General features: G+C 46.4%; 1 pseudogene; it reads left to right on the forward strand.

Moving 5' to 3' along the window:
* The window catches only part of LOC111964130 (neuroligin-2-like), a 118,815-nt pseudogene that overhangs the window by 22,728 nt on the left and 83,194 nt on the right, over positions 1-12,893 (forward strand).

Genomic DNA, 12,893 nt, shown 5'->3' on the forward strand with positions numbered 1-12,893 from the left:
AGCCATATCTCAGACTGGCCAATAAAAATATAATATTAAGATAAATATAATATTAAGAACACAGACACCGGACAGAAGGTCAGCATCCCGTAGTCGCCTCTTCACTGTTGATGTTGAGACTGGTGTTTTGTGGGTACCATTTTTACAAAGCTGCCAGTTGAGGACTGGCAGCTTTCTCAAACTAGACATTCTAATGTACTTGTCCTCTTGCTCAGTTGTGCATCGGGGCCTCCCACTCCTCTTTCTATTCTGGTTAGAGCCAGTATGCGCTGTTCTGTGAAGGGAGTAGTACACAGTGTTGTATGACATCTTCAGTTTCTTGGCAATTTCTCGCATGGAATAGCCTTCATTTCTCAGAACAAGAATAGACTCACGAGTTTCAGAAGAAAGTCTTTGTTTCWGGTATTTTAAAACCTACTTAAAACAGCTACTGTCCATGTTGTGTCTCTCTCTTTCCAAACACAGACCCACTAACTTATTATGACCTCTGACCTTTGTGTGTACCCAGGTGTGGCGTGTTGGCTGTGGAAGCTGTCAGTCTGCAGCTGGCCTATCAGGAGCTCTCAGGAGGATGGACCAGAGCAGACAGTCTAGCTGAGGATGCCTCCCGTCCCTCCCCCTCTCTACACCTGCTCTCTCGCCTCTCACACTATGCTAGGAAAACACACTCTACACCTCTGATTTTGACCAAACCCCCCACCCCTCCCAATACCTTCTTTCTCCCAGTATCTCCAATAACCTACTAATTTCAGGGTATTGGGAGGTCCTTTCTTTACTCTTTGCTGCCCACGAGTGAACTCCTAGTCATATTTAGTTTGCTGGGCAGAAGACCGGAGGACATGTCCTTCTTCCCAGAGAGTGGCCCCAGACGTCCGGGGCCCGGTGGGACGCGGCGCTCCAGCCCCCGCAGGATGTCTGACCCGTGTCTGGTGTGGCTCCTGGGCCTGGCCCTCCGCCTGGCCCTGTCCTCCTGCCAGCGGGCCGACCTCAGCGGGAAACACCCCATGGTCACCACGGGCTACGGCAAGCTGCGCGGCGTCAGGAAGGAACTAAACAACGAGATCCTGGGACCCGTGGAGCAGTACCTGGGCGTGCCCTACGCCACCCCGCCCATCGGCGAGCGCCGCTTCCAGCCCCCAGAGGCGCCAGGCTCCTGGCAGGAGATCCGCAACGCCACCCAGTTTGCCCCCGTGTGCCCGCAGAACGTACACGGGGTGCTGCCTGAGATCATGCTGCCGGTGTGGTTCACTGACAACCTGGACGCTGCAGCAGGCTACGTTCAGAACCAGAGTGAGGACTGTCTGTACCTCAATGTCTACGTGCCCACTGAGGATGGTGAGTCCAGCTCCTGTTCCATCTCTCAGGCCAGATTACACTTCAAGTCAGGCAGGCAGGCTGGGGCTAACTGTTACAGTCTAGTGGTGCTACTGCTGGAGGCTCTGGGGATTAAGATGTCTCCTCAGTGTGTGTCAGATAGGACAGGATGTCAAGTAAGGTAAGGTATGGAGTAGGTTTATTTAAGGCTTGGGGTAAATTACCACATTCACACCTCTGAGGTATCACTAATAATCTTGTGTTTCGTCTCAGCTTGAGAAGCAGGTCCTTCTTGGCCATCTCCTATTATGATCTATCCTGATGCCTAGTCACTTTACCCTGCCTTTATGTACATATCTACCTCAAATACCTCGTACCCCTGCACATTCATCTATATACTGCCTGTATATAGCTCCATTCTTGTGTATTTTATTCCCCTTGTTACTATTTTTATATTTGTATGATTCTTTTTTAACTCTGCATCGTTAGGAAGGGCTTGTAAGCAAGCATTTCAAGGTAAAGTCTACACCCGTTGTATTCGCCACATGTGACAAATAACATTTTATTTGATCTCACCCAAGAGTAAGACAGTAGTGTGTAAAATAAGGAAGTTTGTTTTTCATCCTCCTCAACTGTTTTATGCCACAGTGCAACTGGTATTTGGTCCCAACCAGACGGAATGCTATTGAGGCATCTTTATAGAGTGGTATCATTTGGATCATTAAGTCAGGAGATTGTTATCAGAGACGCAAGGGCTCTTGACCTGTGCCAATAAACACCCATGAGATTACCAAAGAATAGAAGCACTTACACTTATGTCAGTCTCGATCACTGCTCAGTCTTTTGTTCAGGCAGAGTGTTGATTTACATACCGTGCTGTGGTACTGTCAGAGCAAAGGATGCTTTTATCCCAATAACTTCTACTCATTAGCTGCAGTCTATAGTGAGGCGTCATGCTTTGTTTCAAGTGTACTCTAGGTCAAAAAGGACAGTGTTTGTTAGCAATGCTACTCCCGCTCCTCTGTGAAGGATACCACAGTTCACTGCTATGTCCACATTTTGTTGAATAAGTGTATTTACACGTAGCTTGAGGATTGTTGAGACATTTCAATAACAAAATGGACTACAGAACGTAGAAACACAAAAGAAACGTTCAGTCTTGGCGATGGACAACAATAAATCTATGCCACAGTATTAAAAGAAAAAACATGTCCCTCCAATGAAACAAATAGATTAATCGTACGTATACATCAGAGAATCTTTATTGTCCGACTCTGGGCTGTGTTTGTTTCTCTATTGTGGGCTCGGAAAACAATATTAGCACACGCCTGTTCTAATATATTTTGCACATACTTGTGAGACTTCTAGGTTTAGCATTTACATACTGTATATGGGATTTGTATCTCCATCTTAGGCTGCCCGGTGGGCTTGCATGTTAAGTGCATTCAGGTCTGAGAATTTCAGCTGTGCTCCTGGAATCCTTTGTGAACTAAATCTCACTGAAGCTGAGCATAGGCTATAATCAGATTTCAGGCAGTGTTGCCAGTCCGTTTTTGGAGTTAACCTATTTAATAAGCCATTTATATCACTCAAAATGAATTATTTTCAAGACCATCTCACAAACACAAACACACACACTCAAAAATGAAATTCCTTTCCTGAAGGTAATACTTTAGGTATGAAATGTTAACATGCTCAGCTCAGTAAGCAGTAACAGTAAACCTAGGATCAGGTTGAGAGACTTTTCATATGTTCCAGATGATATGTCATCTCCTGAGTTGTCATGGAGGTTACACCWCTGTAGCGTGTCATAATTGGTGGACCCAAAGCATTGCTGCAATGGAGTGCCTTGAACCAATCATTTCAATAAGAAGTGCTTGCCTCAGCAGATCTGCCTGTTTCCATCGGCATTGAGCAGCGTTCTGACAGGTGTCTGCTGAGCTCTGGTTACATGCTATGTGACAGAACTTTACTGCTGAAGATWGACCTAGTAACTTAAAGGCACAATCGGTAAGATGTCCTGCTGTTTAACGTTTTTCTTTCTTCAATTAATGATATACAACTGCCTTTATTTAACCAGGTAGGCCAGTTGAGAACAAGTTCTCATTTACAACTGRGACKTGGCCAAGATAAAGCAAAGCAGTGCSACAAAAACAACAACACAGAGTTACACATGCGATCAACAAACGTACAGTCAATAARACAATAGAAAAATCTATGTACAGTGTGTGCAAATGTAGTAAGATTAGGCCTTATCCTATCATAACCCAAACCAGTGTTGAGGCTGCTGTTGGGTTGAACAACTGACTCTGGATTGTGGCTTTAAGGAGAGAGAACGAGTATTTAGCTACATTCTGTATTTGATCCTAACATTGATTTATTTTTCAAAGGTCACTGGTTCGAATCCCTGAGCCGACTAGGTAAAAAATCTGTTGATGTGTCCTTGAGCAAAGCACTTATTAACCTTAATTGCTCCTGTAAGTCGCTCTGGATAAGAGCATCTGCTAAATGACTAAAATGGTTTTTTTAAATGCTACATTCTACATAGGTGTTTATAACAGAGAATTACAGCGTTGCAATCCCATTGTAATGTCTCCTCAGCAGCAATTCACTGTGAAGGATGTGACATCACCGTCCACCAGGCCATGTCTTGGCAGCATTACAAATTAATTTCCGTCTTGATCCGATCAATATGTTCCACAGCCAAACAAAAAGATGGTGACTGCTCAGTAGTCATTTGAAGCTCCAGAGTATAATGTAAATGCAGATTGGGATGGTGATGTGCGGGGTGGTGGAGGAGTGGACTGKTATGAACATAATAAACAAATAAATAGAATATGACACTACAGAAGAACCATCGTGTGAGTTGTCTTTGATGCAAGAACAAACCTCAAACAAATTATTTTATTTTTGCTATCCCAGCAGCCCTTGATCTGGTGAAAATTGGATCAGGATTGTTCTGCGGGGGAAATGAGAGGTCTTTGAGTACAGTACTGTAGCTAGCTCTTTCATAGCGCACAGCAACACCACGGTTAATTAGCCCAGAAACTAAAGGTTTATCTAATTCCATTTACACAAAAGGGGGATGCCTTTGAAAGCGAGCGTCGTTGGGCTGGAATGGAAAACGAAGGGCACCAGAAACACTGCTGGAATCTGTCTCGTCCTGGCCATCGGAAATGTTCCATCCTATTGGTTAATTGCGTTTAATCATTTTGTTAAGTGAGGCAGCACCTTGAACACTGAACAGTATATAAACAGGGCCGTGTGAGTTAAGTTGTACATCTTGTCTAAGTACTCTCTAAGTAGTGGAGAGGAGGGGGAGAGATTGCTGTATACCATTATGTCACATTGAGGTGGTGTATCCTGCTTGGGAGGAAAACTGAGTGTGTGTGATTTGGTTATTCCCAAGGCTACCGGAGTGCCTGTCTGTGAGAGAGAGTGTTTTTTACATGTGGCTTGTGTTCTTGTCAAAGTCTGTCACTTATTGTTAGGGTCACTGCTCACACAGGCCTGTTGCTGTCCCTGTGTGTTACTTCCTGTTTGCTTATTTGTGTGTGAGAGAAAGAATTGAGTGTTCTTGAATTTCAAAACATGAATTTTCCATGTTCACGCAGTATTGACATGTTTTAACTTGCCTCCGGTATATGGATTATTACAGTTTCCACATATCACAGTTCCATATCCCACATGACCAAGTGCCCGAGGCTCATGGCCCTKTAATGTACCCCCATCTGCTACCTGTATCTGAGGCCTTAGAATGACCGAACACTCACAGAGCACAGAGGAAACTACACATGACACATTTCTGCCCAATGTTAAGAGTAATACCATAGGAGGAAATACTCAGAACCCCCTCTGCTCTCTGCCTCTGAGCGCCTCCCTCCTTCCCTCTCTCTGTACCTGTATATTGCCTCATTTTTGTTATGTAAATATATTGTGTTACTTTTTGATTTGATTAGATTTGTTTACTTAAGTTTATTTAGTGAATATTTTCTTAATTGTATTTATTGAACTGCATTGTTGGTTGAGGGCTTGTAAGTAAGCACTTCACGGTAAGGTCTACTACACCTGTTGTATTCAGCGCATGTGACAAATACAATTAGATTTGATGTGTATCCCCACTCCCTCCTTCCTGTCTATGCCGACTGTGGTAGATGAGGTCACATGCTCTGAATGCAAATCAGTTCCATGTCCTTCCCCACCAGGCCGCTATGTAGCCTGCTGCGTCCTCAACTCAAATGAAATTCAAATGGCTTTTTAGAATAATGAAAACAAAACCTAATGTTAGAGCGAGAAGTGAGTTGACACACACACACACAAATACACACACATAGGGGCTCTATTTAGTCCAGCTGTGCCTAGTTCCCTCACGTAGAGAATCTCCTGTGCTGTGCCAGCCGCCAGCCTGCTCGATGAGAGCACGGTGTCATTGCCTTCCTATTTCCTCCAGACTCTCCTCAGCCAAGAGCCTCAGATCCTTCATTTTTATCGCTGGCGGAGTGGCCGTTTACCGTCCAGACTCTTTATTAAAAAACATATTTCAGCAGGCATGGCCACAGAGCCAGGGACGGAGGGAGTACTTGGAGCCGCTGGCAGGGACATGGTGGGGGCTTGATGCTGTGTCAGACACCTCGTCAAACACACAGCACAGACATGACCATATGCAGCTTCATCCCCTTTGCGGCACTGGGGGAATGGACAAGGACAGCAGACGGCAGCTTGTGTTCAGGCCGCTCCATGCTCACTCAAACATGGAGAAACTGTTTTTTAGAACTGGGAGGGGGGCTCCCTGTATTTTAAAGCGCAACTGAAGGCAATAAAGAACTTCTCTGGTAGAAAACACCCTACGTGGCATCTATATAAGTCAGAAACATTTATTCTAGTGTCAAAATTGACTACAAAGTGTAAATAGGATAATTTTAGTCATAAAGTCAGTCTCATCCAAAACAGAGTTTTGTAAGTGAGTTCGTCATGAATTACTTGAGGTGTCACGTTCCTGACCTGTTTTCTTTTGTCTTGTATTTATTTAGTTGGTCAGGGTGTGAGTTGGGTGGGTTTGTCTATGTGTGATTTTCTATGTTGGGATTTTGTGTTCGGCCTGGTATGATTCTCAATCAGAGGCAGCTGTCAATCGTTGTCCCTGATTGAGAATCATACTAAGGCAGCCGGGGTTTCACGTGTGTTTTGTGGGTGTTTGTATCTCGTGTCAGTGTTCGTGCCACACGGGACTGTTTTCAGTTTGGTCACGTTTGTTGTTTTTGTATTTGTAAGTGTTCAGTTTACGTTCATTAAATAATGACCACTTTCCACTCTGCGTCTTGGTCCGATCCCTACTCCTCCTCTTCAGACGAAGAGGAGGAGAGCAACCGTTACATGAGGGTTGGGTTTTGATTTCAGTAATGCTCACTAATACAGATGCATACACTGCTGTGGTGATTGCACTCTATCCAATATTACCGCATAACACACAGACAGTGAGACAGACCAGAGCTGGGTTTCCCAAAAGCATCATAGCACTAAGAGCATCTTAATTCCATTGAAACTAAATGGACGAAAGATGATCTTAGTGTTACGATGCTTTTGGGAAACTCAGCTCTGCACAGCAGGCAGCGGATCGGACTTTGCTTACATAACAAAACACGTTGCMCACTTATTTTTTAATTATAATTTTTTTACTTGAGAAATACTGCCCCAAACGTTGTAGCTAGATGAAAAATTGCACGACTAAAACCTCCTCTGCAAAAATGTCCAAATTAATTGCAGATTTAGAAGACAAACATCAGCAACTGTCACATCCAACCTCACCCCAAGACYGAAATCAAATTTTTCTTAATGAGCAACAGAGAAACACATGCAGAATCGGTGTGTTCAGTTGCTCTTTAACAGGACAGGAGCTGACTTAAAATGATCAATCCATTGGATTTCATTGAATGCCAGTAAGTCAATCTGACACTGTATACCAATGTTGACCCATCTACATTTCAAGTGCACATATTCAAATCAAGTTTGTTCAAATTATTCAGTTAGTATTTTCGGTGTGGATGATTATTATGCTTAAGAGGTTTTTTTCTCACTAGTACTGGCTGCATCTGTTTCCTGCCTGTGACTTGGTGAGGTTGGACCCAGGTGCAGAGAAGAGACGAGGAATCAGTGGTTAAGGATACTTAGAATCGGTAGCCGCAGGATCACAGTACACTTGAAAAACAACGAACACCAAGTCTCGAAAACGCACTGAGGAAACGAACGCACACGGTAAACAATTCAAGCGTCTGCAAAGGACAACAGAAAAACACACCTATTTTAACAGTGAAATCATAACGAGTAAATAGGACACACCTGAGTGTTGTAAATGTCTCTAGGACGGTCTCTGCTGCCCTCTGGTGACTGGTGGAACCATGACACAGCCAAGTTCACTTAGCCTAATAAACAGTGTTCAAATCAAGAGGAAAACTGCAAAAGAATGTAAGAATGACAGCAATGGAAAAAGGCTATTTYCCCTTTTTTTGGCAATTTTACCCCCTTTTTCTCCCCAATTTCGTGATATCCAATTGGTAGTTACAATCTCGTCTCATTGCTGCAACTCCCCAAAAGGCTTGGGAGAGGTGAAGGTCGAGTCATGCGTCCTCCAAAACATTACCCGCGAAGCCACGCTGCTTCTTAACACCTGCTCGCTTAAKCCGGAAGCCAGCCAAACCAATGTGTCGGAGGAAACGCTGTTCAACTTATGACTGAAGTCAGCTTTGCAGGTGCCCGACCCGTCACCAGGAGTCACTAGACCATGATGAGCCAAGGAAAGCCCTCACGGCTAAACCCTACCCTAACCCGGACAACGCTGGGCTAATTGTGCACCGTCTTATGGGACTCCCAGTCACAGCCGGCTGTGACACAGCCTGGGATCAAACCCCAGGCTGTAGTGATGCCTCAGCACTGCGATGCTGTGCCTTAGACCGCTGAGCCACTCAGGAGGCTTTTCTATTTGCGCTTTCTAACCTGACTAGAAACCAAGGCTTTCAAATCGAAAATAGTAAGCAGACAAATAATATGTCTACCATTGTTTACCAGACCTGTTGTGCCTCCATACAACATTGTTTTCCTGGAAATGTAACAATGAGTTCCTTAGAGTGAAACTGATGACCATCTAGAGATGAGGAAAGTGGAAATGAGGTATAGTAAATGTGTGTTTGTGATGTACTGGTGGAGTATTCGTGAGTGTTTCAAGAATCGATGTTTGTATTACGGTGTTCTTGGAAAACCTTGGGAACATTGAGGCCATTCTTGCCAAGCCATTCAAGCAGGTGTATAGGTACTGTAGCTATCGCCTACTCTAACTGTCTGGCTGGCCACACGGAACTGACAATTCTGTAGCGCTGTCTCTGTAAGCTAGCTGTGAGAGCAGGCCCCTGCTCCAGCACACTACACAGTTCTGGCACCGTCACTGAACACAGGCAAACCTGTTTGTTTCTCTCCCCACAGAGCCATGTCTCTGTCGCTGTCACTGTCTCTGTTAGGAAACAATGCTGTCATACCTGCTTGTCGCATCCCAATATGCACTGCAGAAAACATCCCACATTGTGCTCCAGCACATCACATTTTTTCCCCCCTTACACAAAATCCTGCTTTGACAGCACAACAGAACCCAACTGAACACATCCAACAATCATCTCAGATTGAGTCTCCTCACTCGTCACAGAGTCATGGGCTTCCAGGAAGCAGGAAGCATTAGGCCCATGTAAAGTCTTTAACTGAAGTCTGCTGCTCCATTTCAAAGGAAGACGGGTCCATTTCAYTGGAACTGCTCCCTGTGCGCAGCTTAAGCTCTTTAATGGGTATTAGAGCAGGTTTAAAATCACAGTGTTCACCATTAAGCGGTTAGGTGTGGTTTTAGAGTGTTGCTGGGAAAGTGCTGACTTGGCAGGGGCCTAATCTACCTTCCCCTCCATTACTAGTCTGTCTAACTGTTGTGACTCATCCCTCGCCCCTCTCAACCCCAACCCCCTTACTGGAACTGTCCTTACACCTGGGAGGCCTAGGGGTGGGAGGAAATCACTTACATATTGATCGCTGAGAGAGAGAGAGAGAGAGAGAGAGAGAGAGACTTGTCTTGGGTTTTTTGTAGGTTTAGGTATATATGTCTATGGTGGCCTGATATGGTTCCCAATCAGAGGCAGCTGTTTATCGTTGTCTCTGATTGGGGACCATGTTTAGCTAGCCATTTTCCCTTGAGTATTGGTGGGTTCTTGTCTATGTGTAGTTGCCTGTCAGCACTAATTTGCATAGCTTCACGGTTAGTTTTGTTCAGTGTTCATTCTTGTAATAAAGAAGAATGTACCTATACCACGCTGTGCCTTGGTCTCCTTCTTTTGACGGCCATGACAGAAGAACCCACCACAAAAGGACCAAGCAGCGTGAAAAGGAGGAGCAGCGTTTTATGGAGAAATGGACCTGGGAGGAGATTTTGGACGGAGCAGGACACTGGACGCAGGCTGGGGAGTATCGCCTTCCGAAGGTGGAAATAGAGGCAGCAAAAGCGGAACGGCGATATTATGAGGAGAAATACAAACAAGGCAAGCACGAGAGGCAGCCCCAATAAAAAAAGAATGGGGGGGGGACACGAGGAGATTTGCTGAGTCAGGTTGGAGCCAACTCCTCGTGCTTACCGTGGGGAGCGTGTGACTGGTCAGGCACCGGTTTGCGGACCCCCGACCGCAAACCTGAACTTATAGGGGAGGGTCCGGGTGGGCATCTACCCTCATTGGCAGCTCTGATTCTGGACGCCGCTCCGCCTCTTTACACTGATCCCTCCGCCTTTGTAGGTCCGGACCGTGGATCATCGCCGGAGGCTCTGGACTGCGGATCATCACCGGAGGCCCCGGACCCTCTCTGGAGGCCCCGGACCGGGGACCCTCGCTGGAGGCTCCAGACTGGGGATCGTCACTGGAGGCTCCGGACTTTTCACTTTTGTTTATTATCTACTTCACTTACTTTGGAAATGTTACATATGTTTCCCATGCCAATAAAGACCCTTATTAAATGTAATTGAATTGAGAACAGAGACCGAGAGAGAGCAGTGCTGGTGGTCTGGGTGTGTCCCTCATCCAGACCGCCATTCATCCACTACTGCAGAGGTTTGGTCGTGCGTTTTTCCAATAGATCTGTCTCAGTCAGAGGCTGTAGTTAGCACCCTATGTGGGAGCCATCAGAAGACAGGCGAAGAGATGTAGTTAGCACCCTATGAGGGAGCCATCAGAAGACAGGCGAAGAGATGTTAGTGAGCAGCCTATGTGGGAGCCATCAGAAGACAGGCGAAGAGATGTAGTTAGCACCCTATGGGGGAGCCATCAGAAGACAGGCGAAGAGATGTAGTTAGCACCCTATGAGGGACCATCAGAAGACAGGCGAAGAGATGTAGTTAGCACCCTATGAGGGAGCCATCAGAAGACAGGCGAAGAAATGTAGTTAGCACCCTATAGGGAGCCATCAGAAGACAGGCGAAGAGATGTAGTTAGCACCTATGGGAGCCATCAAAGACAGGCGAAGAGATGTAGTTAGCACCCTATGAGGGAGCCATCAGAAGACAGGCGAAGAGATGTAGTTAGCACGCTATGAGGGAGCCATCAGAAGACAGGCGAAGAGATGTAGTTAGCACCCTATGAGGAGCCATCAGAAGACAGGCGAAGAGATGTAGTTAGCACCTATGAGGGACCATCAGAAGACAGGCGAAGAGATGTAGTCAGCACCTATGAGGGAGCCATCAGAAGACAGGCGAAGAGATGTAGTTAGCACCCTATGAGGGAGCCATCAGAAGACAGGCGAAGAGATGTAGTTAGCACCCTATGAGGGAGCCATCAGAAGACAGGCGAAGAGATGTAGTTAGCACCCTATGAGGGAGCCATCAGAAGACAGGCGAAGAGATGTAGTTAGCACCCTATGAGGGAGCCATCAGAAGACAGGCGAAGAGATGTAGAGCACCCTATGAGGGAGCCATCAGAAGACAGGCGAAGAGATGTAGTAGCACCCTATGAGGGACCATCAGAAGACAGGCGAAGAGATGTAGTTAGCACCCTATGAGGGAGCCATCAGAAGACAGGCGAAGAGATGTAGTTAGCACCCTATGAGAGCCATCAGAAGACAGGCGAAGAGATGTAGTAGCACCTATGAGGGAGCCATCAGAAGACAGGCGAAGAGATGTAGTTAGCACCCTATGAGGAGCCATCAGAAGACAGGCGAAGAGATGTAGTTAGCACCCTATGAGGGAGCCATCAGAAGACAGGCGAAGAGATGTAGTTAGCACCCTATGAGGGAGCCATCAGAAGACAGGCGAAGAGATGTAGTTAGCACCCTATGAGGGAGCCATCAGAAGACAGGCGAAGAGTGTAGTTAGCACCCTATGAGGAGCCATCAGAAGACAGGCGAAGAGATGTAGTTAGCACCCTATGAGGGAGCCATCAGAAGACAGGCGAAGAGATGTAGTAGCACGCTATGAGGGAGCCATCAGAAGACAGGCGAAGAGATGTAGTTAGCACCCTATGAGGGAGCCATCAGAAGACAGGCGAAGAGATGTAGTTAGCACCCATGAGGAGCCATCAAAGACAGGCGAAGAGATGTAGTTAGCACCCTATGGGGAGCCATCAGAAGACAGGCGAAGAGATGTAGTTAGCACCCTATGAGGGAGCCATCAGAAGACAGGCGAAAGATGTAGTTAGCACCCTATGGGGAGCCATCAGAAGACAGGCGAAGAGATGTAGTTAGCACCCTATGTGGGAGCCATCAGAAGACAGGCGAAGAGATGTAGTTAGCACCCTATGGGGAGCCATCAGAAGACAGGCAAAGAGATGTAGTTAGCACCCTATGAGGGAGCCATCAGAAGAAGGCGAAGAGATGTAGTTAGCACCCTATGGGGAGCCATCAGAAGACAGGCGAAGAGATGTAGTTAGCACCCTATGAGAGCCATCAGAAAGACAGGCGAAGAGATGTAGTTAGCACCCTATGAGGAGCCATCAGAAGACAGGCGAAGAGATGTAGTTAGCACCCTATGAGGGAGCCATCAGAAGACAGGCGAAGAGATGTAGTTACACCCTATGAGGGAGCCATCAGAAGACAGGCGAAAGAATGTAGTTAGCACCTATGAGGGAGCCATCAGAAGACAGGCGAAGAGATGTAGTTAGCACCCTATGAGGGAGCCATCAGAAGACAGGCGAAGAGATGTAGTTAGCACCTATGTGGGAGCCATCAGAGACAGGCAAGAGATGTAGTTAGCACCCTATGGGGAGCCACAAAAGACAGGCGAAGAGATGTAGTTAGCACCCTATGTGGAGCATCAGAAGACAGGCGAAAGATGTAGTTAGCACCCTATGTGGGAGCCATCAGAAGACAGGCGAAGAGATGTAGTTAGCACCTATGGGACATCAGAAGACAGGCGAAAGAGTGTAGTTAGCACCCTATGTGGGACCATCAGAAGACAGGCGAAGAGATGTAGTTAGCACCCTATGTGGGAGCCATCAGAAGACAGGCGAAGAGATGTAGTTAGCACCCTAATAGGAGCTAATCAGGGGAGGGGGGGGGGGGGGGGGGAAGACAGG

This window comes from Salvelinus sp. IW2-2015, linkage group LG5 (assembly GCF_002910315.2).
Source record: "Salvelinus sp. IW2-2015 linkage group LG5, ASM291031v2, whole genome shotgun sequence".
Lineage (NCBI taxonomy): Eukaryota > Metazoa > Chordata > Actinopteri > Salmoniformes > Salmonidae > Salvelinus > Salvelinus sp. IW2-2015.